Genomic DNA, 25327 nt, shown 5'->3' on the forward strand with positions numbered 1-25327 from the left:
AAGAAAACAAAACAACAGCAACAAGAAAAAAAGGGAAAAAAGAGAAAAGCCTGTAAAAAGTTAGAGGTCTCTATGTTGACCTTTAGGAGTGCTTTTCTGTGGAGTCTGATGGGGTGCCACGCCCTGGCCCCCGAGTCTAATTTTGGTACTCTTGGGACTTCCTTGCTCTACTTCCCTTGCTGTTCTGTTGCACAACACCCTTAGTGTTTTGCCTGGGTGTGGTGGGGTCAGATCGGATGCAATTCCCAAACTGTCTCCAGTGTTGTCCCCTATAGGGCTATAGGTCAGTGAGGGATGTCATGACTCATAGTCGGGGCAGCCATAGTGCTTCTTTTTGCATGGGCTGCTCAGAGCAGGCATATTGTCCTCAAAGCTTGGTGGGCCAGGATGTGTGCTCCACTCTCTCTTCCTCCCCCTTCATTTTCTCCCGTGTGCTCTGATCAGACATGTCCCTTTCCCTGAGCTGTAGCTTCAGTGTTGTCCTCTGAAGTAAATTCTTCTGGGGGAAGGGGCAGCTGTCCTCTTAGTTGGGATTGGGGCTGGCCCCTCTGATATTTTTGTTATAAATAGATTTTCTTCCACCAAAATTCCACAGACCTAGAGGAGCATAGGACTGGCTCAGTGTCAGGGAATTGTTGATTATCTTTTCACACTTTCCTTGTGATGTGTTTTTCTCCAAGAGCAGCATGTCAGGTACACCTTTTCGCCCTCATATGACACTAATGTGATGGGGTTCTGCCTTAGGCTGGGTTCTCTAGAAAAATAAAACTATAGACACTGACATATGCATAAGAGAGAGCTTTTCATCAAGAGAACATCCCAGCCCAGTCCAACTGAAGCCCATGGGTCCAATGCTACCTAGAGCATCCATGGCTCAGTGTGTTCAAGTCCCCAAACTTCAGTTTTTGGGTGAGCATCAATCCTATCTGTTGTCCAGCTTGATATATGTGTGTGTATCACATACATATATGTGTGTGTATCACATACATATATGTGTGTCTATATAGTCACTCTAATATTATATGTGCACACGAATGCCTTGGTTTAGTTTATTAATTCATCAGTATATGAGGACCTTCAACACTACAGAAAACTACAGGACTCTAAATTCATGCTTTCATCACAGAATGGGTGGAAACAAATTCCCTGTTTCAGGGTTTTAATCTGAATACATTTGTACTTCCTTTTCTGTAAGATAAATGCTATAATTTTGATCATGCTGTATTTCTTTTTTTATTAAATCACTTTATTGGGTCTTGTAGAACTCTTATCATAATCCACACCTCCATCCATTGTGTCAAGCACATTAGTACATTTGTTGGCATACTCATTCTCAAAGCATTTTCTTTCTACTTGAGCCCTTGCTGTCAGCTTCTCATTTTTATTCCCCCCTCCTCATGAACCCTTGATAATTTGTAAAGTATTATTTGTTCATCTCTTACACTGCCCTATGTCTTCCTTCACCCACTTTTCTGTTGTCTATCCCCCTGGGGAGGGAGTTATACGTAGATCATTGTGATAGGTTCCCTCTTTCTCCCCCCACCTTCCCCTTCCACTTCTGATTAACAATTAATAGTTAGGGAGTTAAGTACCAAGAGTTATTTCAGCGTGTTTAAATGTAGCCTACAATGTTTTAGCATTTATTAGCTATTCATGGCATATCGTGAATATTTTATGGATATGATAATTAAATTATGATTAAAGGAATTTTTATGTCTTTTTGGAAGCCTCTTCCTTAAAAAAAAGTGAACCTGGTAGCTCTAGTTAGAACATACAGTCAATTTTTAATATCACTGGTAAAAGTGGACATTTATGGTTGTCCTTTTTCTGACGTGGGGTGATGTTTTTTCAAGTATGACTTTTTCTTTTTAGGAATGTATATTAGCATATTAACATTTTGAACTATATTTGTTTTATGTTAGATTTGTAGAGTTATTTTTCCTTAGCATGAAAAGTCTTTGACTTTGTTTAGTAAGTTTTGTGTCTATTTAGATTATTAATTCTTTTTTACATTAATTGGTATATATTACAGTGCTCATTTTCTTATATTAAATCAACTCTAGGATAGATTCTACTTAATTATCATGTGTAATTATTTTCATGTGTTTTCTGACTCTATTCCCAATGTTTTCAAGAACTTTTTCATGTAGATCCATTATCAATATTGCTCTACAGTTTTCTTGAAGTATCATTATCTGACCTTGTTTACAGGTTATTACTGGTCTCATAGAAAATATTAATAAGGTTACTCTGACAATTATTGTTATGTTTCACCCAATAACGTGAACTTAGACAAAAAGAATAAAGCGTCTATTCATATTGCGTGAATACTCTCCTGTCTAGCTGCCAGAATCTTCAACTTTAATCTGTCTTACAGTTAGCCTTGAAGTTTCTCATGGAATTGAATTGTGATTCAGTTGATTGTAAACTTTCTGAACATCCTGAAACCCACTCGACTCTCATAGATCACTTGCTCTGGCTGGATCCTCTAGAGTGATAAATGATTTACACCCCTCTTGACGGGACAAATCGTCACTCACACCTGAGACTGTGGATGGGACATCCTTGAACCCAAGCCAATAAGCCCACTACTACAGTGTGTGTTGTTTGCCATCAGTCAGCATTACCTAGAAAGCTTGGAATCCAGAATTTAGGTCAAGATGACAAAATGGTTTGATCAGTCATCTCTTTTCTGGATCCATCTTGCATTTTTAAGCATCTTCCCTCACCTTGGCTCTTACCATGACCCCTTGCCATTCCATGACTGTAAGCTGCAGTCTTTCCCAAAGGCTTTAAAATCGGACATCTGTAAACACAAGAGCTTAAGAGAGTAGCAAATAAGGATTCCCCTGGCTTGTTTTCTTGTTTAGAATATCTCTATCTTGGCCAAGGTACCTCTAGGATGTGCTATTGGTGTCGCTCTGTCTCTTGTTGTCCACCTGTACAAAAACTTTCTCTAGTTACTACACTATTGTGCATAAATGGGCTACCCAACCATAGGGATTTCTTCACACAATAGATATTGTAAAGAATACCCAGGATGCAAGGGGATTGGAGTAGGTTTTACTTAATGAGAAGCTCAGCCTGAGTTGGAGTGGCAGATATGAGCGTGATTCAGCTTGATCACTTTCACCAGATATGTCAAGGGTTTTGGTCTGAGGTTCCGTTATGGGCTTTTAAAGAACATTCTTCATAAAATATTCCGTTCTTCAGTTAGATTGCTGGTGAAAAGAAGATATTTACCTTCAATGGAGCTTGAGAAATTTGAGGCCTTAAGTACTTCCACTTTGTGGATCCAAAGTTGATCATGATATTTGGGAAATTAGTAAAATTGCTCTGCAAAGATAGAGTGGACCCTTGTTTAATGCAAACCCTCAGCTTTGAGCAGGATTTTGATCCCAGGTGGTGGGGGTGGTCACTATTTAGCGCAAGAAGTACAGGCCAAGAAAGTGATATGCCTTTTTCAACATTGCCTCCTCTTCTGTTTCAGAACAAAGATTTGCCACAGAGAAATACAGTCCAGTCTAGGGAGCTAGAAATCTGGTACTAGTGTCTTGCACATTGAAGCATGACAAGGAAGGACTTCAACTTCTGACTGGGTCGTGAACCAAATCCATTCACCTGACTCCAAGCAGGGTGAGCATCCCTGGGGTTCCTGGGGTCAGCACTGGGCAGAGGAGTTTGAGGGGAAGCAGGAGGGATCTGAGCTTTCTGGGGTCTGAACCCAGGAAACACCAGTGTACAAGAACCCAGGCTGCCCCATTGGTCGGGGTCCGAGCAATTTGCGCATCTCCCGGAATGATAGAATTTGCTGATAATGTAACCATGTATAATTGTATTAGAACTTAAATTGTGAGCACTCCAATTTGCAAAAGGCGGGTGGCATAGTGGTTACAGATTGGACTGCTAACTGCAAGGTCAGCAGTTCAGAATTACAAGTCACCCCTGAGGAGAAAAACAAGGTTTCCAATCTTGGTAAGAGTTATAGTCTCCGAAATCCACAAGGGGCCATTCCACCTCCCTTTAAAGGGTCACTGTAACCAGAATCCACTCTGTGGCACTGAGTTGGGTTTAAGGTTTGCATTGCTGATGACAGTCCATTTGCTGCCTCCCCAGTTTGATTAAGCCTCCATTGAATTCCTTTTGATAATTAGCCAAGAATGTAGATCATCTTACCCTTGCGGAAAATGCCTTACAAAATAGATTGCCTGCACTCCTCTCCATCCATCCCCCTCCAAGGGCCTGCCTAGATGTATCCTTGATGGAGCTCACCTAAGCGAGGACAGCACAGGGGCCATTGTTATGAGTCTGGCCTTGATTGCCTCAGTTTGAAGGCCCTGGACCAATCTTTTAAGTCTTTCTATCTAATAATGTGCATGTCCCAATTATGGTCCCATTCCTGCTGCTGCAGTCCCACCTGTATCTGATGTATTGCTTTGCCACCAATCATGATCTGTGACATGGCCTTTTGTTCTGTGTCCTATTTATCTAGGGTCCCGACTCTGAATCCTCAGTTGCATTTGAACTGCTAATGGCCTCCCTTATCCATATGATGTGTGTGCGTATCTTTTGTTGTCTCTTAACGTTCAATAAATGCTCTCCTCAAATTATGTTTGACAAAGAAGTCACTTTTCCACCCTAACACACAATTTAGCATCATCAGTGCCTCAAGGTACAGTTCTCTGGGACAGCATCTTGACAGCCGTACCTGCAGGTGAGGTCAGGCCCTACAACCCCCTGGCTTCTGTCCTAAATATACAAAAATTACAAAGTTCTCTTAGTTCTGCGGATAAATTCTCTCTCTGCACCTTAGCCTTATACCAGACACACTTAGCTCTATGTGGGTTGGCAAATCTAGTTCCCCAGATAAGAACTCAAATGTACCCCTATTTCACCTCTAACCTCCTGCCCAAAGGCACTTAGCTCTCTTGTTCTGTGGTCTGGGAATGCCACTGCTCTGTCTCAGGCTCTTGGTTCTGCTGCCACCATGTCTCTGTTGCTGCTTCTTCCCTTCATGTCCACTCTTGTGTCACAGCTGCCTGTCTGCTGGATTGAAGAATTTCTGTGAAAGAATCTGGGATCTAAAGGCCCCTACTCCTGGTTCTTTTTTTTTTAAAGTCATTTTATTAGGGACTCATACAACTCCTAATACAATCCATACATATATCAATTGTGTAAAGCACATTTTTACATTCGTTGCCCTCATCATTCTCAAAACATTTGCTCTCCACCCAAGCCCCTGGCTTCAGGTCCTCAATTTTTCTTCTCCCTCCTCACTCCCTCCTCCCTCATGAACCCTTGATAATTTATAAATTGTTATTTTGTCATATATTTCTGTGTCCCATTTTTCTGTTGTATGTCCCCCAGGGAGGAGGTCACATGTAGATTCTTGAAATAGGTTCCACTTTTCCAACCCAACCTCACTGTGCCCTTCAAATATCACCACTCACACCACCAGTCCTGAGGGGATTATCTGCCATGGCTTCCCTGCATTTTCAGTTCCCATCTGCACCAGTGTACATCCCCTGGTCTAGTCAGACCTGCAAGTCAGGATTCAGACCATGACAGTTGGAGGGGGGAAGGAAGCACCCAGAAACTTGATCAAAGTTGTATTTTTCATCGTTGCTACATCACACCCTGACTGTTTCATCGCCTCCCCAAGACCCTTCTGTAAGGGAATGTCCAGTGGCCTACAAATGGGCTTTGGGTCTCCACTCCACACTCCCCCGCTGATTCACTATGGTAAGATTTTTTGTTCTGATGATGCCTGATACCTGATCCCTTGATACCTTGTGATTGCACAGGCTGGTATGCTTCTTCCATGTGGGCTTTGTTGCTTCTAAGCTAGATGGCCGCTTTTTTACCTTCAAGCCATTAAGATCCCAGATGCTATATCTTTTGATAGCTGAGCACCATCAACTTTCTTCACCACATTTGCTTATGCACAAATCTGTCTTCAGTGATCATATTATCGAGATGAGCGTGCAATGTAATGACTCTTCTCCATCTATCTTGATTGATAATTTGGCTTGGTAGCGTATTCTTGGGTTTGCATTGTTTTCCTTCAATTTTTTGAAAATGTTACTCCACTCTCTCTTCTTCATAGTTTCTGCTGATAGGTCTGATCATATTCTTATTTGGGAACCTTTATATATGATTGCTTGTTTTCCCCTAGCTGCTCTCATGATTTTCTCCTTTTCCTCAAAGTTGGATAATTTAACTATTATGTGCCTTGATGACTTCTTCTTGGGATCCAGTCTTGCTGGGATTCTTTCAGCTTCCTGAATGGTTGCCTTGTTTTAATTCACTAAGCTGGGGAAGCTTTCCTCCAAGAATTCTCTCACTACTGTTGCAGATGACTTCTTTGTTGTGTCTTCCTCCAGTAAGCCAATACTTCTAATGATGTACCGCTTCATAGCATCAGACTTAGTTCTTAAGTTTTCTTCAGCTTCTCTGATGATCTTATTAGATTTTTGTTCTCGTTTGTTGAAGTCTGCTTGGCTGTCCTCCAAGTCACTGATGCGGGCCTCTGATTCTTCCAGTTGCTTGTCGAGGTCCATGAGTGTGCTACTGGTTTTTGTTATCTCCTCCCTAAGCTCCTGTATTTCTCTTTGATTTATGGTTTTTACCTTTTCTATCATTTCATCATTTTTCTGTATTGTTTCCCTCATATCCCCTGACTCCAAGTAACATTCTGAAAATTTCTTTCTGTGGCAGCTCAATGTCTGCTTCCTCTATGCATGCATTATGTTCAGGACATCTTCTGGCTTTGCCTTTTGTTCCTCTCCTTTTTTTGTTGAGGTTTTTGGGGCTGATGGCTGCTTGTGTTGCGTTGTTTTAGATGAGCCAGGTGCCATTTTCCAGGGAGTCGAAGAGCACTGGCTCTCTCTGGGAGACTTTGAACTGCCTATAGCTTATTTCACTATGGAATTAACCTACCACTTTGTCCTCCTGTGGCTTCCCTCTCGGGGGAGTGACCCAGAAGGGTTGCCTGCTTTGGTGTTGCAGAGGTTGGGCAGAGGCTCCTGCAGTAACTTTTGTTGAGGAGTGTTGGCCGAGCTGCCTTATGCCCCACAGGCACAAAGGCTGGAAGGAGTTCCCCAGTCAGAAGTTGAGCAGAGTATCCCCTGTTGGGGGCCAGCAGGGATTTTTCCAGCCTGCTAACTACACAGGGTGGAGCTCACCTAGCTGCGTGTGGCTCAGGTGTAAATGCCCTAAGCTAAGGGAGTGGTCTGGAGGTTAGCAGTAGAGTGTGAGAGACCAAGAAAGAGGAAAAGAGGAGAAAAAAAAGTTAAAAAGCAAGCCAAATGTGCCCATGAGGGGCGGGGGAGGGGGAATATAGTGAAGAGATGGATAGAAAGCAACAATGTAGCTGAGCCCTTATCCAGGCCAGAGGAGCTGCAAGGGTTTAATCCTTGTTCGGAGGTGGTAGCAGCAAGCTGTGGCTGTGTTGAGAAAAGGCTGCTGCACAGCCCTCCAAGGCTGATAGGGTGACAGAGAGGAGATGCAAAGGTCTAGTGCCTGCCCCAAGGCAGGTGGTGGCAAACTGTGGCTGTGTTGAGACCAAGCAGCCCTACAGGCTCCAAATGGTCCTGGCTCTGGCAGAGACAGTGGCGGGGCAAAGGTCAAGCCCCAGCCGGCCTCCACTGAAGTAAACCAAAAGCCCCCAGCCCCTCAAAACCCCATGGGTCTGTGCCTACTTGTCTTTATGATGCTCCTCCTGCATTCCAGCAGTGTTCAGTTATCTCTAAGTAACTCTCCTAGCTTGAATTCTGTGGAGTTCCTCTGGTGTTTGTTACTCCTTCGCCATCTTGCCGGAAGTCCCCCTGGTTCTTCTTTTTTGTTGGTAGTGAGATCCCAATTTCTGTCTCTGAAATAACTCAATTAGTTGTAACATGAATTCCAAAGTAACTAATCTGTAGGTTAGGTTTCAGACAGTTTATTTACATAACCACAAGGCACAACGGTACCAATGTATTGTTGGCCAAGCTGCCCGATTGTCTTATATGAGACTGTAACTTTATAACGGAGTAAAAAGCCATGTCACTCATGCTTTCGAGGAGAAATTGGTGGTTTCCAATTGCTGACCTTGCAATTAGCAGCCTGACAGTAACCACTATGAGGGACAACTTTTCCTCGTTCACATTGGCAGGCGACAAACCCAGGTAAATAATTTGGAGGAAGTTAAGGGGGCATAGCTAGACTGTGTACTTGTATAGACCACCTGTCTGACTCAGTGATTCTCAACCTTCCTAATGCTGCGACCCTTTAATGCAGTTCCTCATGTTGTGGTGAAGCTCCAACCATAAAACTACTTTTGTTGCTACTTCATGACAGTAAGTTTACTACTGTTATGAATCAGGCAACCCCTGTGAAAGGGTCCTTCAACCCCCAAAAGGGTCTCAACCCATAGGTGGAGAACCACTGATCTAACTGCATTAGGTACTACAAATAATGGTATATTAAAAACATTATCTATATTGGGATTCAAAAGTGCACTCATTATTGGGGGATATATACTTCTTCATTTACATTTATATGTAATTTATATATGTATAGATATAAATTTCAATCTAATAAATGTCATATAAATGTTTATTATGGAGCCTTGTTTTTGACATGTGTTAAGTGTTGGACTTCTATCCTCAAGGTCAGAGGTACACACCCATTAGCATCCTGTCATGGCTTTAGAATCTTGGAAGCTCTGTACAGCAGTTCTCCTGTGTCCTATCTGCAGCTTATATGTCTAACTCTACTTGATGGTGAGTTTAAAAGTGTTTCTAAAGTTATTTTACAATTTATAGTTCTCCTATAAAATAATCTTTAGTTTATAATAGCTCTTTATATATCCCATGTAAAATGTTTCCAGATGCTTTAATTAACATAATCATCTTAAAGGTTCATTGATTTGTCATTCTCTTTGAGAGTCACACAGTAAGGAATTGGTAGTTTGTATGCTGTGGGGTAGGGATCCAACTCTTTGTTTATTTTTTTATATTTATATTTGATTGCCCAATCTCTATTTGTTATAAAATAATCTTTTATTCACATGTGTGAACATTATGAGTTTTAGATTTTATTGCTCATGGTATAAGCATGTTTCCCATTACTCAGTAAGGACACCGTTAACAGTATTGGGGACTTTGGGTGTTTAGAAGAAGGAAAGAGCAGTAACAGCACCTGGACCTATTGGTTATGTGTTACACTGTATTCTCCCATCAGCCTGCCGATGGTGCATCACCAGCAGCTTAGAGGAAGGAGGAAGAGTGCCTTGTATTATTACTTTTGGGATTTCCTCACGAGAGATTGAAATTTGTGAGCATCATTAGAGCTGATCCAGATAAGACAGAGCATCCCAGTTGCCTGTAGTGTCCTAAGGACCAAAGAAAATGGCCAAGGCTCAGGTGCTTCTGATGTGTTTTATCCTTTTCTGTATTTTCTACTGGAATTGTAGGAGCCTGAATAATACTGATTCAGTTCATTGGAAAAGCAGAAATTTGAAATAGTAGAACTTAGAGCTAAACTTTTACTCTGATTTCAACATTTGGCTGGAGAAGATTAGGAATATATTGATCATAGGATTAACAATAAACTATTGACATTGAACATAATATAGCACTGAGGATTCTTTGGATAACATCTTCCAGCTCATAATTTATTATTCTATGGCCAGCATATCTTTCAAATTATATGCTATACATGGTTTTTAAGGAGAAATAAAATCACTTCTTTAGGAGAGTTCAGTAGTCCATGGGATTTTTGTTTGAGTAACTTTCTTTAATGCTTATTTCTGAAGGTGATATGTTAAATACTCTCCCACTCAGCAGCATTCTCATCAATGCATCTAAAATGGGTCTTGTTGCATTAGTGGTTTAAAAATGAGACAGCATCTCACCTCCTCTAACTAGAGATGCAGGAGAGAGAATTAACTGTCAACATCAGCTCTGATTCATATGAGGCAGAGCTTAGACAGACCTGTACCCTCCAATGGTTTTCCAGTCTGACACCAGTATCTTTGCCACACTCCTCTCCTACTCAGCTTATTCTTTTTTTTTTTTTTTGCAGTGGCCATGGACTAATTACAGTCCAGAGTCACAGGTACAAGTTTTACTCAGTAACAGAGTATAATTTGGTATCAGAATTAGTAGGCTACACATTGACTTTCATATTAAAGAACCATGTAGGCACATTTGCTCTTCTTCAGGGAAGGCCTGTTTTCCCTGTCCCCTATCAGACATTTTTCCTTCTAAAGATAGGCTCATTTCTTAGTTCCATCTTTATATGGTCCTCTCAACTACTTTTGAATATCCTCTTCTTGATCTTGCCTGCCTGTCCCACTTTCTTGGCTGAAAAGCCCTTTCTGGACCTGACACCATTGGCTCTGTCACTCTGTCCCTTCTGCCCTGGTCATTGTCTCCATTGGTGCAGCTCTTGACCCATGAATAGTACAGTTCATTTTGCAGGAGCAGCAGTAGACCCATCCCTATGTGGTAGAGGTTCAAGATGGTCCATGATTTGCTCAGCAACATCTCACAAAACTCAAAAGTCATCAAGTAAATAAATCGCTCTTCAAGATGTGGAAGCTGGTGAGTTCCAGATCTATATAAAGGTCAGGAATCAGTCTGTAGGTTTTTCCTCATTGATTTGTTTATAAATGCTGATGAACCAGATCATCAGGTCAGACCACAGTCCACTGCCTCACAAAGAGAAGTTGTTGAATCTCGTCAGCTAATAGGTTGCAGGGGCTGAGGAACCCAAATTGGAAGGTCAGACAGCAAGCTAATGGCTCATAGAGTGGAGGAAGCTCTCAAGTCAGGTCACACAGGCAGCTCATAGTTGCCATTCAAGGAAATGCCACATTAATTTTTTGGAAGCTGCAAATCCCTAATCCATGGGTTCATTCTGAACTGTGTGGCTGCAGGGGCTAATAAACCCAAATCAACAGCTCAGATGACAGGATAATGCCTCACTGTCTCCTCTCAAACCATGCCTGCAGGCAGTTCTCTCTCTCCCTCTTAATATGTTGGCTTCTTGGGCCAACCCAGCATCTTCCCTGCCTAGGCAAGATTAGGAAGGCTCCAGAGATCCACCCAGCAGAATTAGGCTGGGGGCGCCTTGGAGAGCATGTGGTGAAAGATGGCAAGTTCAAGAGGACCTTGCAATTAAAGTTAAGATAATTCACTCCAAAGGTGGCTGAGGAGAATTTGTCCTAAGGTTGTCAAGAGGAGCTTGTCCTAAGGTGGCCTTTAAGAGCTTAGAAAGTTGTTCTGCACTCAGTAAGGGAGATAATGTCTATGAACATTCTGATCTTGGTTCTGACTTATAGCTTCTTGTTCCTGATCCCGAGTTGTACCTTGTTCATTAATAGACCACTTTGATCTATTGAGTGTTGTGTGACCACAGCAACAGATTATCAAACCCAGAAGTGAGACAGAGTGGTGTGGAAGGATTGACTTGTTTTAGAGTTGACAAAAAGTGTTGGAGAGTTGAGGTATGTTTGACCTCCCCCATCTGCACTGTTCCCAGTACTTATTGCCACTGAAGGTACCGAGCCTCTAATAATGGTGATGCTGGTAGAAACCCTAATGCCATTTGATAACAAATAGGTCTTTATCTACCTTGTGTGATTATAAAGCTGAGCTATTTCTAGAACATTCAGATAATGTCACTGGAACTCAAAATTCTAATGTTAAGAGTGGGTGCATTATTTTCAGGCACTGGGGTCCCCAACACTCCAAAAGTGATCCTCAGGAGTGACATTGCAATTGTGAAAATATTAAAAGACAGAGAGCAGACAGCTGGACACAGGGGCTCTCTTCCCATGTCAGGCCTGAGAGAGTGAATATATTTTCCAGTGGGTATATATAATGGAGCTTACAGGTCTTTCCATAAGGCGTTCGTGTCATGCAGTTAGCATGTACATAGTTAATGGGTCATATCATAAGCGGGTAAAATTCTAAACAAGCAAGATGCTGAGTTACCATCTTGACCTAGTGTTAGTTGACTTCAAACCGGCCCTGTGCCCTCCCCAGGTGTTTGCTACATTTATGTTGGGCTGGCTCTAGAACCTGATTGCTCAGATATACAGATAACCTTCAGGCATAGTGAAGTAGCCAGGTACAGAAATGATTCCTCTACTATGGGAGCTCCTTTAAGCCTGCTCCTTAATGTGGAGCTAGCTATTGTGGGGGCACAGTATTTGACCTGGAGAATGTATTTGAAAACATTTATTTCTCAGAACACTGGAGATCTTTCTAAAATTAGGGCTAGTTTTCTCGGCTGATGGTCGTGAATGTAGAAATAAGGTAAAATATTTTGTACCAAGTCCTCAGTTAATGACACATTATGGAATGAACTACCACAATAGTTTTTATTATTGTTTTGCTTTTTTTACTGTAAGATATATATTTTTTTAAATCTTCAAATGGAAAATACTTCATTAAGTAGACCCCTCTTACTACAGGAACCACTGACATTCAACGATGTGGCTGTAAAGTTCACCCGGAAGGAATGGCAGCTCCTGAACTCTGCTCAGAAAACCCTATATCAGGATGTGATGTTGGAGAACTATCGCAACCTGGTTTCCATTGGTGAGGAGAATTCTCAAGTCATTGACCTCGTCACTGGCTTTTCCTGTCTTATATGTTAAAAACTTTGCGGTGTTTGTGGTATTCTCAAAGAGGTAGATTCTCATTGCATTTTCTCATCCTAGGTTAGTGGGTTAGGTCTTCTACCCTTGAAAGAATGCTATTTACTTTGTTCCTTTGAACATTATTTTTCTAGAAATACAAAACTGCAGTCTTTACAAACTTTACGTTAATTTTGGTGTGTCCAAGATTCTGTAATTTCCCTTAAACAGGTTATCTAATTGTCACCCCAGAAGCTTTCTCTCAATTGGAACAAGAGAACTGTGTTTGGTATTAGAAGCAAGCTATAGTGGAATTTTCTCAGATGCATGGTCAAAACACCTTAAGGGGAATTGGCTGGGGTAGTTGATTGAACAGGGAGAAGGCCTCATATCTATGAAAGGTGTCAGAAAATGCATAAAAGTGTGTGCTACTTTGTATGTGAGAGTTCACTTGTCCAAGATGTTGAGGGAAGTACACCTGTAGCTCTTATGAGATTAGATTTCCATTTTCTTGTTTTACACTAAGTGTGTTTGCTTCCATAATTTTCTTTAACATTCTGAAATTTTCCCTTCTTTTATGTTTCCACTTTACTATGAAAATCTGTCTTGCACGCTTCTCTCCAAACAGAGAACTCTGAATTAGTAACTGTCCTCTGAATACAGCACATTCCTCCCCTACTGAGTAAGAATGGATATCCATTTGCAGTATGCAGCACCATCTTGCATCTTGAGCTCCCACCATAAACGGGTCTCCTTTGTGCTTCCTTAGCTTCCCCCCTTGGAGTTTCTCTAAAGATTTGGTGTCCATATTCTCATTTGGTGTCCTGTTCCTTTAAAGTTTTCTTCATGCAGGTGATGTCAGTTCTTTCTGTTTTCTTAGAGAGATGGTCAATTTGCCTTCTCTGTTGGAATTCTTTAACAGACATATTTCCCCATATTTTACTCCTTTTGGTGAAATATATTTATGACTTCTGTTGTTTCCAGGTATCTAAAATCATCTTCCTAGCAAGAAAATTATCAGCTTAAAGTATACTTTAGCACTGTACCTTACATTTTTTTCTACCTGTAAGATTTTTTTAAGTTGTCTGTTCCTCCAATAATTTTTGTAAGTGGAAAGGGCATGTTTTTTTTTTAATTAAGCAATGTCTGCTATATATTTCTTACTATGTAGTGTCCCTTCCTTAGGCCCACCCCTTCTTAACAGGTCCAATACACGAAAGATGACTGTTGCTGCTTCTAAAGAACATTTTTGCAGTATATTCCAATAGGTTTTATTGCTGTTATTCAAACAATGCATAGTACATTCAATATTGCTCTCTTTTCTTTTCTGTCTCTTGAGTAGCCTTTTGGTTTCCATGTGTAAGTTGCCTTTCATGTCATCCCACATCTCATCTGGTCTCTGTCATTAGTCTTCAGTCAGACTTTTATTCCTCATGTTTATTCTTTACATAGTCTCTAAGCTGTGCTCTAGCTACTTTGGCTAGCTTCTACTTGGATTTGAGCAATTTATGATCTGTTCCACAGTTAACCCCTGGGCGTGTTTTGACTTATAAGCTTCTCCACCATTTCTTTCTGTAGATGTGGTTGATTTGATTTTCATTTGTTCCATTCCGGAAAATCCATATGTGTAGTTTCCATTTCTGGTGTTTAATAAGGAATTTGCTATGAATTCATCATTAGTCTCAAAATGTTATCAGTGAACCTGTGTGTCATTTCTGTTACTAAGGTCACATTTTCCAACTACTGCTACTTTCCCCAAATTTTACACTTATCAGTGTGTATGATTGTTTGGTTGATCAATGTCAGGCTGAAAAATTCATGTGAAAATTTCAATATATATTTTTAAATATTTTATTGGGAGCTCTTATAGATATCATAACTTCCCATAGTTCAATTACATGGAGCAGTCCTGTACAATAGCTACCACAGTTTGAAAACTTTTTCTTCTTTAATTCCTTGATATCAGCTCTCCTTTATCCCTTCTCCCCTCAATTTCATTATTGTGGTGGTAAACAGAACCTGGATGAAAGTGTGAGCAGCAGCCTTATATCTGTACTCCTGACCACAGGGCTTGGAAGACCAGTTCTAGTGTTGGAAGAAAACCCCCACAAGTCCCAAAGCTAGAACTGCTAATGAGCAATCTCCAGACAGAGATTTCCCCCCAACTGCCCTCCAGGAAGATGTTAGTATACAGCTGCTACAGGTGCCTGACTTCTTGCTTCTCAGCTGAAAGATGCCTAGCTTTGAAAGCAATCAGGTTCCCTTTGTTGCTGTCACTTAAGGAATCAATTATCTCTTTCTCTTAAATGCCCACTGGATGGGTCCTAAAGGACTGGTGTGTAATTGAAGGGCAGAAATAAAAAGGCTTTGCATTCTTTCACCAATTTATATAATCTCAGGGCATGCAGCTCCCCCGCCTCCCACACAAACACAGGCAGACACCTAGCTACCTAACAAGGTAGGCAGGATCTTTAGCCTCGGGATCCCTGAAATAATTGGATGAGCAACTTAAGACCAGTGCTGAGGGTAGGTGGAGTGGAGTAATTGTCTCCTGAGCGGGGAGAACAATAACAACAACATGTCTGCTCTTGTCGTTAAAGCAGCTGGCAGATAGTAATTAGCCATGCGCTTGTATGAGGTATCATTAAGGTGGCACTACAATGAAAGGATAGTGTGGCGATGATATTTAACTAAGAGTATGTGACTGGGACTCTTCTCCAACTTTGTGAATGCTTCTATGTTTGCTTTAATTGGTGCACAAAACTGAATAACACTTGTACTAACTGGTCTTGCTTGCAGGCATATGAATATTAGCCTACCACTGACAAAATTATACATCAGGGAAGATATTGCAGTGTGCTTTTGGATAATGAATATGATGCCAGTCTTCTTGAATTTGTCGATCTCAGCCTTATAAACCACTTGATTATCTAATTAAAAATAGCCAGTACCAGTCTATTAAAGTTGAATAATGCATACACTATCAATTTTTACCATTCCATTTTGTTTTGACAACTTGCAATTTTTCATGACAATATTGCATGTATGCCATTTTCCATTTACTAGAGGATATTAGCAGCTATTTTTTCTCATTTTCAGTCATGCCATGTCAAGCACTGAAGGTCCCCAAAGCTTTTCCTCCATCTACATCATTATGGTTGACTGTACTTTGAGGATTTAGTACTTGTTCAGTGTTATTTCATTGCCATTAAACCTGAGGGGTTCATGTTCCAGAAGTCGATCACCAGATCTTCCTCCCAGTCCCTATTTCTGGAGAATCCACTAAGACCTGTGCACCATGGGTGGTCCTGCTTGTATTTGAAACACTGGGTGGCAGTGCTTCTGGCATCACAGCAACCTGCACGCCACCACAGGACAGCACTGTAAGAGGAGTGCTGTGAGCTAAAATACAGGCTCCACAAACATAAGGAATGTGTTTCTGTACCATAATCCCTTTCATATATACCTGTAAAAATGGTTTTCTCCCAAGTAGAATATTCGCCATGTTTCGCATTCCCAACTTTATCTAGCACTTAGTTGTCTTTCAGTAAAGATTGATTAAATGAATACATTTAACCTCTACCAAATGGAATTAGCAAGTCATATCACTCCTGTGGTCTATTGGTCTCATGTCTTCCTTCTGTTATGTTTGTTGTATGTATTCATGTACCTCTTTAAGCAAATATCAAACCTGTGTCCATTTATCACTTTCATATCCAACCTGATTTCTATAGTAACTATTTTTACCATTTGAATTGTTTACATGATTGTATTTCGTCCAATGGGCAATAAACATTAAGCATAGTGTTTTATTTATAGTCATAAAAGAGGGTTGTCACTAAAGATCTACTTTATATCAATGTGTATTTTATGGGGTCCATTGAAAACCAAGATATTTAAAAGAGTCAATGTTGTGTTCTTTTATAGAAATCCAGAAAGATGATGATCATTTGCTTGAGCACTTGCAATGTGAAAGATGCATTGACAGAATGGAATGGTGCTACAAATGTAATACATATTCTCAGCATAAAAATAATTTTCCTCCAAAGGAAACTTATGAGATGTTTGGATTACATGAAAAAAATGTAAAATCAGATTTAATCATTCTGGAATTAAATCAGAACAGAAGCAACAAAATACAGAAGATGAGAAAACTTTTCTCCACAGTGAACAAGAGCAATTTAATACTGAAATGAAATTCCCTGAGTGTGAACCACCCAGGTTCATGAAGTCACAGTGCATTCAGCATCAGGAGTCTGATGAAATTGAGAAACTACACACAGGCGATAAATGTGGAACAACCTTCATTGAAGACTCTGTGTTCTATGAACACCAGATTATTGGTATACTAGATAAGACCTACGAATGCAGTCAGTGTGGGCAAATATTCAAGAAAATGTTCAAACTCAATGAACATTATCAAAAAAGTCATGAAGGACAAAAGCTAGGAAAATGCTTGCAATGTGGGAAAAATTTTCACAGTGTATCATACCTCAAGGGACATCAGGAACCTCATGTGGCAGGAATGTCCTATGTATGCAGTGAATGTGGGAAAGGCTTCACTAGGAAGAGTGATCTCACTGCTCATCAGCAAACTCATACTGGAGAGAAACCCCACATATGTGGTGAATATGGAAAAGCCTTTATCAGGAAGACTCTTCTCACTGTTCATCAGCGAACTCATACTGGAGAGAAACCCCATGTATGTGGTGAATATGGCAAAGGCTTTAGCCAGAAGAGTAAATTTACTGTTTATCAGCGAACTCATACTGGTGAGAAATCCTATGTATGTGGTCAATGTGGAAAAACCTTTCTCACGAAGAATGTTCTCACCGTTCATCAGTGAACCCATACTGGAGAGAAACCCCATGTATGTGGTGAATGTGGAAAAGCCTTTATTCGGAAGCATGCTCTCACTGTTCATCAGCGAACTCATACTGGAGAGAAACCCCATGTGTGTAGTCAATGTGGAAAAGCTTTTATCAGAAAGAGTAAAGTTACTGTTCATCAGCGAACTCATACTGGAGAAAACCCCCATGTATGTGGTGAATGTGGAAAAGGCTTTATCCAGAAGACTGCTCTCACTATTAATCAGCAAACTCATAGTGGAGAGAAACCACATAAATGTAGTGAATGTGGCAAAAGCTTCATTCGTAAAGGAAATCTCAAAACTCATATAAAAATTCACAGGAGTAAAACCCTATATATGTGGCAAAGGCTTTATCCAGAAGATTTCTCTCACTGTTCATCAGCTAATTCACACTCGGGAGAAACCCCATGTATGTCATGAATGTGGAAAAGCCTTTATCTGGATGGCTTCTCTTACTGTTCATCAGTGAACTCATACTGGAGAGAAACCCCATATATGTGATGAATGTGGAAAAGCTTTCAGCCAGACACAATGCCTTACAGCACATCAGAGATTTGACAAAAGGAAAAAAGCCCTTTGCATGAATTAAATGTGGAACATCTTATATGTGGACATCAGATCTCGTTAATCATGAGAAATTTTCAACAAGAAAAACTTTCATTGGAGTTAGTGTAACAAAGCTTTCAAAACAAAGGAAGAGGTGCTGGAGTTTGGCCTGGGCCAAGTGTGTGAACGGACAGTTGTGACTTACCATATGGGTACCCGTGTTCTGTGTTGCTGTCCCTCTACTGACATGGCCCACCATCTTGGCGACAGATGACCTTCCAGACTTCCACAGAGTGCATGTTCTTCCTCAGATGCATGAAGGTTCCCTAGACTATACACGGTAGTCCCTGGAGAAGTGCTGACAAGGTGGGGAAACCACAGCTTCTGAGAGGAAAGCCTCACTGCCTTCATTCCCTTGTCTCTGCTGAAACTGAGTTTGTGTCTGGGCTCACACTGAGTTCCCATCACTGTGTAACTTGCACAGTAATACATGGCCGTGACGTCAGGATTCACAGAGCTCAGTTTTAAATTAACCTGGTTCTGGGATGTATCCCTGGTGATGCTGACTCAGTACTGGAGAGCTAGATTATAGTTTGTGCCCCCCATTCTCCCATATTATCCCAATCCACTCCAGATCCTTTCCTGGAGCCCGGTGGACCCAGGTCACATGATAGCTGGTTAAAGACAATCTAGAGACCGCACAAGTGAGAGATAGGGTCTGTGAGGGCCTCACTAGTCCAGGGCCTGACTCTTGTACCTGCACCTGGGCCTATACAGCTGGGGATAGAGAGAAACCCAGTGAGTCATGTGCCCCGATTCTTCACTCCCAGACTTCATGTCTGACTCCCTGAACCACTCACCACCCTGAGTTGCCAGAAAGAAGAAAACCCACACATGCTTCATGTTCATGTGGATAAGATTCGTGACACCCAGAAAATGCTCTCCAGGTGAGAAGGATTATGAATTTAAGTCCTTGCATGTTGTGGTTTTATTTGGGTTCTTGTCAGGCATTTGCGTGTGGGAGGTGCATGGTATGTAAAGGTGGAAAGGGCTGAATGGGGCCCCTGCCTCTGGGACTCACACTAGAAAAGTGATGCTGGTGGAGTCCTTGAGAGAACACAGCCCTCTCTTTGAGGTCTTCACTCTACCAATCATGCGGACATCTGTGCAGATTTTAAGTTTAATGTAGCTTTACATCTATTACCATCAGAAGTACACAGATGATCTGGTGAAATTAAAGACAATCTCTATGCTTACCATGCAATGGAATCAAGACTAGGCCTACCTGAATCTTTTCATTCCTTTGACCACGTAGGGAAACAAGTATATGTCTCCCTAAAACTCCTTTCCCCTATAACATTTCAGAATATTTGGGAAAGGATAAAATATACTGCGTTATAGTCCATGTTTAATATTGGAAAAAAAGTGTTTCCTACCAACAAGGTTATTTGTGGGGAAACAGGAACCCACAGAAGTCTTAAGAAGGTCATATTTCTTCCCATGGATTAGTACCCTCTGTGGGTGATGGGTATTCTGAGCCCCCTGCTGACAGCAACCCATCACATACAGGAGAGGTGTTTCCTGGGCTTACACAGTCTTCCAACTTCTGTGGGGCACACAGTAACATTTTCTCTGGTCATAAGCATTCAGATTGTTGGTCAGGAGTGTTACCTGGAGTTGTCTCTGCAGATTTCCAAACACGGGCACTGGAGCTACCATAGTGGTCAGCACAGCAGCTCTAACTGCAGTCTGTATCCAGGCTCCTGTGGGGCCTAAGCACCCCTGCAAGTCAACTTTCTCCCTGAGGTTATTTTTACCTCTGGTCCCTCAGTGGGAAAAGCTTTAGAGGTAGAGAGTGCTACAAGTTGCAAACACTGTGAGCTGGATACAGTGAAAGGAAGTATGATCTACAGACATAGCTCTTTATACAGATTTTGATATTGAGATGTACGCCACAAAAAATACTGGTAAAGAAAATCTGGCTCAAAGACAAAGATATTCTACAGGATTTAGGCTGCCTTCTTTACAGAGGAACGGGGAAGTATTTAAATCAGGCTTCTATTCAAAATAATTGAAACTGGAACGTTTTAGTTAATTATTTGATGTTAAGGGGAAAGTTTCTAGTCAGAATTATTTTGGGGGTGGTTTTCTGTTATGTTTGATGGGAAATTTTGCAGATGTTTTTAATTGTTGAAAACAATACTCTAATGCCACTGAACTACACCTGAGAAGAATGTTGCAAATAGTATTTTGTTGCATGTTTCATGAGAAAAATATGTTCCAATACATGACAGAAAGTTTTGCACACATAGCTGCAAACGGACAGAAATTCTTGCCAGTACAATATTTCAAAAACTTTAAAATATTGAACAGGAAAGGGATTGTGATATAAACCAATAACTGAATTTACAATAAAAAATTTCATAATGAAATAGTCTATGTTTATTATTTTATTTGATTATTTGTTTTTTGCCCAAACCATCTTATAGTTAGCTGTGGTCGTCATATAATCATTTGTCAATTTCACAGGATTAAGAGTGAAGGGGTGGAGTCTAGCCAGTTAATCAGATCATAGCCAATGTGGCCTCTGTGTTGGAGTGGCCTCCTGAGGATTCTGGGAACTCCTTCATTCCTCCTTGAATGTAGGAGTCTGTCTCTCTCTGTCTCTTTCTGTTGACTTCCTGGGAGACATTGCAGCTGACAAGACATGTGGAACTATGTGAGTGCTCTCAGCTGGAGAAATCACGTGGACCCATGCGAGCGCTGAGATGCTTACAATGCCACCAGATCCAGAAGACTTCCCACCCACTGGCCTGTGCTCTTGCTGCATTTGGCATCATTGCATGTGTTTTGTGAGTCTGAAGAAGACTTTAAAAATACGTATCGGACATATGGTCTAAGATTGGACTTAAGGAATTGATCTGGACTGGGCTGGGATGTTTTCTTGATATTTGAGTTCTCTTGTACATAAAGCTATTTCTCAAGGACGTGAGTGTCTATGAATTTGTTTCTCTAGTCTACCCATAGTAACATAGATATCATATCATCCCACTGTTCCATCACATCAAGCAGGAGGAAAACATCTTTCTTGAACTTTTTAATATCGGCTCCCTTTTACCCCACCCATTGCCCCACTGTATCTCCAAGAAATCCTTGTTTGTCTTGCTGCCTCTATACATTTATCAATTCTGGGTTCGTATACTGTTAAACAGAAAGACACATAACAAAACTCAAGAGAATTACCCCCAATTGCAAAATACATCTGAGGTGAACCCAAAAGGAATTGCAAGTTGAGGAAGAAGGCAGTCCAAGTGTACTCTTCTGTCCTTCCCTGGAGTCCAGGACTGAACCAGTTGTGTTTAGGATCAATTATGTCAGTCTGGCTCCTGGGATGTGGTGACCTTGCTGGATCACTGCCTTTCCAGGGGCTTCTGTGTTCAAACATACTCTTTAGGTCTGGTGTCCTACAGCCTGCCCCTTCTACCTTTGGTTGAACACATGCTAACATTCCCCAAACTGATTGTTAAATATATTACAAGGAATACAAACGACGACGACAAAACTAACTCCCTGCCTTCCAGTAGATTCTCCCTCATAGCACAGCCCTATTTTGTCATCTTTGCTGGTGAGGAGGGAACACTGTTCTTTTAGCAGCTCAAACGAAGGATGCTTACAAAACAACATCCCTGCACTGGCCGCAAAGTGAGACTGCTGGCTGGGGGTAGTGAGACCCGTTACTGATGAGCCAGCTCCATCTCTTCTCTGTGTGTGCAAAGTACTGTTGCATGCAGTATTTGTTGGTAAACTGTGCTTTTGCTGGGGACCGCAGACAATGGTTTAACAGATTCATGCTGTTAAGTTGACCTTACATTACAATAGAGGGGGATACTATTGGAAGGAAGAATAAGGCTATTTTTGTACATCTACCTTTAAATTGAAGCAAAGCAAGTGAAAAAATATATTTAAAAGGAAAGCTAAGTGTTGGATCGGCCCTGTGAACAGCTCACTGCTGTGGGATTGCCAAATTTGCAGGTAGGTAGCTGGGTTGGGGCCTGGGATATAATACCAGGTGTCCTTTAAATTGGTTTATCCACAGAGAGCACAGCTGTGCTCTCAATCATGCCGTCGGAGTTCACAGCACCTTCCTGTGCTTTGCTTCCCTTGCAGGTGCTGTGGCAACTCCCGGCCGAACTGTTGGTACTTCAGGATCATCCCACAGAAGCCTGCAGAGACAACTGGAGGCTTGATGGTGAACCACAAGGTCTGCAGAGGGAGGAGAGCTCCCACTGGTGATAATCCCTAGCTATGCCCAGCTCCTTCCTGCAGATGATTAGATCAGGCCACGTGGAGAGAGTCTCAGCACTGGGGAAACAGGAGTGCTTGGAATCTGCCAGGTGCAGGGCTAGGTGTCGGTGGAGGTGTTTCTATATTGCTTTGAGAAAGGAATCACAAAATGCCTCACCGTGCTAGTAGAAATAGGACCTGGTATTTCCAGCTTTCCGGCACTTGTCCTGCACAGGCCAGGTACCTTTCAGAACTGGTGCCCAGACTGTAGCCTGATCCACTTCTGAATGTACACTCCTCCCTGGGCCATTCATTGTAATAGAAAATTGACACCCCAGGACCACGCATAAACAGCAGATAATTCTGAGCTGTTTAGGAAACCACTGTTATAAGCACAATAAAAGTGCACTCTTCTAAAAATAATTCACAGGGTACATAAGGGACTGTAGTGGATTGGTTATACTCCTCCCTTGCCCCAAACCACAATAACCTCTGGAAATACAGACTGGTATCTCTCATGAATATAGATGCCCAAATCCTCAACAAAGCCCTGGTCAATAGAATCCAACAGCATATAAATTTATTTTAAAAGACCAATATTCTCAGGTCAATGAATCAGGACAGAAAACCCAACAATAAAAACATCCACATACAATTGATTTTTACATTGGCCCAAAAGACATTAAATGGGAAGCAGGTGCCCTCCTCAATAAATGGTGCTGGAAAATCTGGATAACCACCTGCAGAAGAATGAAATGAAATATCTCATTCTATGTACTAAAATAACTCCAGGTGGATTAAACACCTACATGTAAAATCCAGAGCTAGCAGGATCATTAGTCCAGGGAATACATGGGTTGGCAGAATTAACAAAAGAAACATACTCCATAGAAGGTAACATAGATGAATGGGACCTATGAAAAAGAAAACACTTGTGTAAATCAATAGAGTTTATTTAATAAAAGAGTAAAAAGAGAGCCCACAGACTGGAAAAGGATATTTAGTAATGACACATCATATAAAAGACTAATGATTAAGATCCACAGAATTTTACAAGGTTATAGCAAGAAAAAAACTTTTGATAAGATGGGCTAAAGACCTGAACAAACAATTCATACAAGATGATAGATAAATGGCTAATAAACACATGTGGAAATGTTCTAGGTCTGTAGTCATTCAGGAATTGGAAATCAAAACAACAATGTGATACCAACTAAAGCCCAGTAATGTATCCCAATTTAAAAACAAAACATAACAGAACAATAAAGGGTGGACAGGGTCTGGTGGGATAAGGACTTTTGTACAACTGCTAGTAGTCATGTAAATATGTACAGCCACTATAGAAGGAGATATGGCGATACCTAAAACATATGGAAATTGAACTACCATCTGACTCACCAATACCATTACTGGGCATATACCCCAAAGAAATAAGAAAGAGATGACGAACAGACATGTGTTCCCCCATGATCATTGCAGCACAGTTCACAATAGCACGAAGCTGGAAACAGCCTAAATTCCCATCAAGAGAAAAGTGGATACATTAAAAAAACAAAAAAAACAACTGATGTAAACACACAAATAATATGAATCCCTAAAAAGCAGCATTGAAACACTTCAAGTCGTGGAAGGATCTGGAAGACATGCTTAGTGAAGTTAGTCAAGCACAAAAGGACAAATGCTATTTAAGTTCACTCCACTTGGAAAAAGTCGCAGAAAGGGCACAAGCTCAAGTTTGCACGTCATCAGGCCCTCTGGCTAGGAGCTAGATCGCCTGGGAAAGAGCTGGACCAGTGCCATGAACCACAAATCCTCTGGTCAAGGTAAGTATAGTGGAGGTCATTTGGCCAGAGGACACTTCCTGATCTCCTGATAGCTGGGATCCATTGGTGGGGGAAAGGGGGCAGGATGCTGAGTAGTAGCAATATGGATCTGGGGTGAGGTCCCCTGGAGAGGGTGGTGGCCCTCTCAAAGGGGTGAGGCTTAGTGATGGTAGGGCGTGGGCAGGACTGAAGAGGGGAGATGGAACAGTCAATTTTGGGTGAACGTAAGTGCGTGTCTGCTCGGGTGTGGGAAAGGAGAGCTGACAGCCAAGTGGAGTAAGGAGAGACTGCAGGTGCTCTTCGGATCAACAGGTAGGGAGGGTATTTCATGACTTGCACTCGGAGAGCAGAGCTGACTTAGGACTCTGGGGTTACCTGCGAAGCCAGGTCAGATGTCACAGAACAGTGGGAAACTGAATCCTGACTCTCAGAGTACAAGTCATGCTGCAGAGCTGCTTCTGTGGGATCCCCAAATGGGAACTCCACTGGGGGAACTGGATTCTACCCCAGACTCACTGTAACCTGAGGAATTAAGCTGGAAAACACATGGTGTCTGGGGTTGAAGAAAATAGCTGTACCAAGAGCTGTCTACTATTGGTTGTCTAACAAACAAGTCTTGGTACAGCAAGTGTGCTGTGTTAAGACGTATTATCCTGGCAACTGTGTGGCTGTTCTGTTGCAGTCTGCTTATACTCATCTACATTAGGCTGTTTCTCACAGGTGTGCCGCCATTGGAGCTCACCATCTTGAAGCAGTGTTATTTGTTTGGTTATTTTTCAGAAAATGAAACCTAGGGATGTTGTGCCCACAGGGAAAGAAAGCATAACAAGGTTTTAGGGTGCTTGTAGGGTGGAGGAGAAAAAAGGGAGATGATTTCAAGAAGTCTAGGAAGGAACCCTATCATTTGGAAAACATGTATGAGTATGCAAGAAATTGCACAATTCGTTTGGACAGAATTGAACTATGGAACAATATGACCTATACAGTGGTTGCCAAGTTAAATAATTTTAATTTTATCAAATAAAAGGTAATAAAGTAATAGATCAAGGAATGGGTTTGGGGCTTGCACTAAATCCTATCCCCAATTTAAGGACTATCAGTTCGAGCCCACAGGACGATGGCAACGTAGTGACACATGCCAGGGGGACTCTGCAGAATCCAGCCCAGGAGAGTTGC

At 41.5% G+C, this 25327-nt stretch overlaps 1 long non-coding RNA gene across 2 annotated transcripts in view; it reads left to right on the forward strand.

The window, feature by feature from the left end:
- The window catches only part of LOC142436876 (uncharacterized), an 80224-nt gene that overhangs the window by 47719 nt on the left and 7178 nt on the right, over positions 1-25327 (forward strand). For both annotated transcript variants that reach the window (XR_012782159.1, XR_012782160.1), the window contains exons 3-5: positions 3491-3636; positions 8651-8762; positions 22212-22305. This is a non-coding gene — a long non-coding RNA (uncharacterized LOC142436876). The remainder of the gene's footprint in view (positions 1-3490; positions 3637-8650; positions 8763-22211; positions 22306-25327) is intronic.

Source organism: Tenrec ecaudatus, unplaced genomic scaffold (assembly GCF_050624435.1).
Source record: "Tenrec ecaudatus isolate mTenEca1 unplaced genomic scaffold, mTenEca1.hap1 Scaffold_739, whole genome shotgun sequence".
Taxonomy (NCBI): Eukaryota; Metazoa; Chordata; class Mammalia; order Afrosoricida; family Tenrecidae; genus Tenrec; species Tenrec ecaudatus.